At 38.5% G+C, this 4,977-nt stretch overlaps 1 pseudogene; it reads left to right on the forward strand.

The window, feature by feature from the left end:
* Positions 1–3,387: 3,387 nt before the first annotated feature.
* LOC136348792 (histone-lysine N-methyltransferase SETMAR-like) lies at positions 3,388–4,385 on the forward strand (annotated as a pseudogene).
* Positions 4,386–4,977: the final 592 nt, after the last annotated feature.

A 4,977-nucleotide genomic window follows, 5' to 3' on the forward strand; every position in this document is an offset into this window, starting at 1 on the left:
GAGTACATTTTAATTTCTTGCGTCGGATTAATTTTTGTATGCAAGTCAATGGTGGTCATTTCGAACATCTATTAAAAGTATAATTTTTTCGTGTTTATGTTTGGTATCTATGTTTTCAAGTAATTTGTAATCTATTTTTAAGTTTTGATTTTGTTCGATCCAACTGTAAGAATAGATATGTAGTACATTAAAATTATTGTTCAAGACATGCAGCGAACTTTAAGCTTCAAATATCTCAAGAAGGAAGCCTCGTAGAGATTTTTAACAAGAGACTTTTTTTCCTTAAAAAATGTAGTTTAGTCATAAATAAATTTTATACCGGGTGATGAAAAAATTATGCCCTTTTAAAGAGGGTTCATCGAGCGCTGACAACGCCCTCTACATTGTGCATCGAAAATGTAAACGGATTCTGATTTCTTATCCCCAAAAACCGCCCGACACGACATTTTGTGTAGATAGCAGCATTACCAACCAAGAAATTAATTTTTTTTGTTTTTTTGTTTTCACTTTGACGCCCTGTCTTTCGAAAACCGTCCACTTTTGGACTAAGGTAAATTGGGTTAAATCGTCATGTTTTGACCTCAGAAATCTGTGGTAGAATTTTGTACAGACCTTTTAGAGACACCCTGTATAGTTGATGGTAGGCTTGACCTATAGTACAGTTTTGTAAAGCGGATGACATTTTCATACGTTGGTTAAATCAAGGGGGTTACATTTGGTGGCATATATTTTACATAAATATTTCCACCTTCAGAACATAAATTTTCAGCAGTGGGATGACTAGGAGCATTGTCTAACGAAAGCATGACTCGTAAAGGTAATTTCTTTTTATTTAAATATTTTTCAGCCTAAAAAATCGTGTATGCAAAAGTGTAAGATAAAATACATATTCTACATGTGTTACCTTTTTAGCTTATTTGAGGAACAAATGATTTATGGAACCAGTTCTCACATATTTGTACAAGTCATCCAGCCCTTTAGTAGATCATAATCTACTGGCGACGAAAAATTCTTAAAACATCGTGGACGTTTTGCTTTCCCTGTTAGAAGGAGTTTAATTTTATGATGTCCTGTAGCGTTTATCAGGCAAGAAAAGGACGCGTAGCCTTTTCACTGTTTTTCCCAGGACAGTTTTTTCATCCATCCTTAATAACGTTTTTTCGGAAAGTAACTTCCAAAAGAGACCAGTCTCATCTGCATTATGGATTTGTGCATCTGTGTAGACTTTTTCTTTTTCTTTCTTAACTTGTCTAGGGTTTTATTTCTGAGTTGTTACAATTAGGGGCTTACTAATTTAACTAAAAGGATACTTGCGTTCCTTCACGACACTCCCGACACTTCGCCGACTCGTCACCTCGAGGAAAAAAGAGAGCCTCTCAGTTTCTCCAATACCTTAAATGCTACTTTCTGGGGCAATAAACCAGCGGCGTACCCTAACCAGAGACCGATTCTCGATCCGCCGTGTGGCAAACCACATCTGAACATCATAAACCATCCTTTGTCAGAACCGTTGTCGACTGTCCTTCGACCCTCTTTTCTGATTCTAACAAAGAGAGGCTCGACTTTCTTTTACTTCATGCGGCTCTCAACCAAGGATAATTACTGGGAAAATTCCAATAATGCTGCGAACCACATGAACTCAGTGACCATACACATGGGCGTACCATCAGGGCACCTCACTCTTTATTCCCCTAACCTAGCCTAAATTATAGCTACTTTACAATGTACATCTTCCTATTCGCATCTCGATTTGGTCAGATGGTAACAATGATACTTGTTAATTAATATTTACAAAATATTGCAGCGATCTGACAAACGGGTCCTACATCTGTAAGATTAACTCTGGCTGTAACTGAACGAAAATTTTCTTGAAATGGAGGTACAAGCTCAGGATCCGTCGATAGTTTTTCACCGGATATTTTCAAAAATCTAATACCACATTTAAACTTTTGCAACCAGCCATCACTTACATAAAAGTGTTATTTTTCTTGTAAAATCCCATGTAATGACTTTGCCTTGGTCTTCATTATTAGGTTGGTAAAAAATAATTTCGCTTTTGTATTTTCGATATTTACTGCGTGATATTGGAATAAATTCTTTGATAAATACCGCCATGCTATACAGGGTGTCCCAGAACGAAGGGGTCAACGCTTAATTACATATTCTTTAGTCAAAAAGTATATCGATTCGTGGTGATATGCTCAGATACGAAATTGTCTCCTTCTGGAGATACAAGCTCTTAAAGTCCCAATTTTCTTTAAAGTTTTGCAGATAAGTCGGAAACGGCTAGATGGATTGCTAAGAAATTTGGTGTATAATCTTTCTGCTTCTCGGGGCACATTCCACGGGGCTTATTATGGTAAAACCACTAGGGATAGTGGTCAATCGCTACAAGGTCGAACGTTAAATACACCAGAACTTTTTTATTCGTTCATGCAGACGGTTAGCTTTTTTAAATGAAATTCCCGGTCAGTTACGCAACTTTTTTATCTCTTATTGAATTTTGATTTGGAGCCTCCATTAGACGAAAAAAAAATTAATAGAGGAAATAATGCCCCTCTTCAATGGCCACCCGAATCTCCAGATCTGACTCCCTGCGACTTTTTCATTTGGGGTACGCTAAAATTTCGTGTATATGCTGTTCCTATTCAAATTGAAGACCACCTAAGAAATAGAATTTTGCAAGCAGCTGATGGAATGCGCAATGATCCAATGATGATGGGAAGATTAACATTTAATTTTCTTCGACGCGTGAATCTCTGTATTCGAGAACGGAGTGGTCACGTTGAGCACTTATTAAATTAATTGATTACTGAAATGTATGCTTTTATTTCCTTCTGAAGGGTATGTATTGACTGACATTATTAAAAATTTTAATTTTTTTTCGTCTAATCGAGGCTCCAAATCAAAATTTAATAAAAGATAAAAAAGTTTTGTAACTGACCGGGAATTTCATAAAAATAAAATCAACCGTCTGCATGAACGAATAAAATAGTTCTGGTGTATTTAACATTCGACCTTGTAGCAATTGACCACTGTCCCTGGTGGTTTTACCCAATTAAGCCCCGTCGAATGCCTGCCCCGAGAAGCAGAAAGATTATACACCAAATTTCGTAGCAATCCATCTAGCCGTTTTCGACTTCTGCAAAACTTAAAAAAAAATCGAGACTTTCAGAGCTTGTATCTCCAGAAGAAGGCAATTTCGTATAAAAGTATATCACCACGAATCGATATATTTTTGACCAAGGAATATGTGGTTAAGCGTTGACCCCCTCATTCCGGGACACCCTGTATATCATTTAAAAACATTGACTTTTTCTATATATTAATAATAAACAATGTGTATGTAGTGCCCCTTTACAGTTTAGTTAGAGAACCTTAGTCAAGATGAAAAAGAAGCAAATTCGGACAATTTTCTTACACGAGTTTAAACTGAGTACTGAAGCAACGGAAACGGCTCGATAAATTAATAATTCTTTTGGTCTTGGTACTGTTCATGAACGGATGGTACAACTTTGGTTTATGAAGTCTCGTAGTGGAAATGAAAACCTCGAGGATAAAAATTTCGTGGACGTCCATCGGTAATTGACAATGACCAGTTGAAGGCTCTAGTCGAAACAAACCCCCGAACAACTATTAGAGAGCTTGCGGAAAAATCAGGCACAACTCATCCAACAGTTCTAGACCATCTGCAACAGCTCGGAACAACAAAAAAGCTGGACACATGGGTCGCGCACGAACTGAACCAAAAGCAAAGAAATGGTCGTTTCAAAGTCTCGGCGGCACTCATTTTACATAACAAGAATGACCCGTTTCTTGACCGTATTGCAACGTGTGACGAGAAATGGAACTTCTACGACAATCGTCGACGTTCAGCTCAATGGTTGGACTACGATCAAGTTCCACAGCACTTCCCTGAAACCACATTTGCACCAAAGGAAGGCCATGGTAAGTGTGTGGCGGTTAGCTGCCGGTCTGATCCGTCACCTAAATCCAGACGAAACCATCACAGCAGATAGATATTGTCAGCAAATTGATGACATCCATCGAAAACTACGGCCTATCTCCGCAGCCTTGGTCAACGGAAAAGGCCCAGTACTTCTTCGTGACAACGCTCGGCCACTATGTCGCGCAATCGACACTACAGCAATTGAATGACCTTTGCTGTGAGAATTTTCCTCATCCGCCGTACTCTTCAGACCTCTCACCTACCGTTTACCATTTCTTCAAGCACCTCGACCACTTCCTACGCGACAAACGTTTTAAAAACAAAGAGGATGCCATAAAGGCCTTCAACGACTTCGGAATTCTATGCTTCTAGTATAAATAAACTTGTTTCACGTTGGCAAACGTGTATTGACTCGGATGGTTTTTATTTCGATTAGTTAAGGGTATTGTAAGTTGAATGACATGTTAAGGGTTGAAAAACTAAATTATTTTCCTACCAACCTAATAGCTCAGCTGTTGCCGGAAGGTTTCTGGATCTTTGCTCACAAAACCATTCATATAACTTTTTGCCATTTTAGGCATTTCTCCAGTTTTTAAAGTTTTTCTCTTATTCAAGCCATGACACTCGGATGAAGTATTCAGAATGTGAATTCGATTCTTTTTTATGAGACAAACAGTGTGTTTAGGCCAGGGGCTTTTAGTCTCTGCCTAACAGAATCGACTGCCTCACAAGGCACCTGCGGAGGTATCTCCCTTTCGCTGTTGAGTGTTATTACTAGTCGAAGGACCAGACGCTGATGCGTCGATTGATATATATGGGGTCCAAGGGTTCGGGGAAAACAAACTCCGTAGCACGAACTGATGAATTTACTTCACACTACAGATATCACTATTTTATGCACTACCGTCTTACAACTTTATACACATTACAAATTTACAGTTGCGGTACCGGGTTGCCCGAGATCTGAGAAGATTTACATGTACGGTTAGAGAGGAGGTTTACATGTACGGTTAGAGAGAAGATTTACA

Source organism: Euwallacea fornicatus, chromosome 35 (assembly GCF_040115645.1).
Source record: "Euwallacea fornicatus isolate EFF26 chromosome 35, ASM4011564v1, whole genome shotgun sequence".
In the NCBI taxonomy this organism is placed as follows: domain Eukaryota; kingdom Metazoa; phylum Arthropoda; class Insecta; order Coleoptera; family Curculionidae; genus Euwallacea; species Euwallacea fornicatus.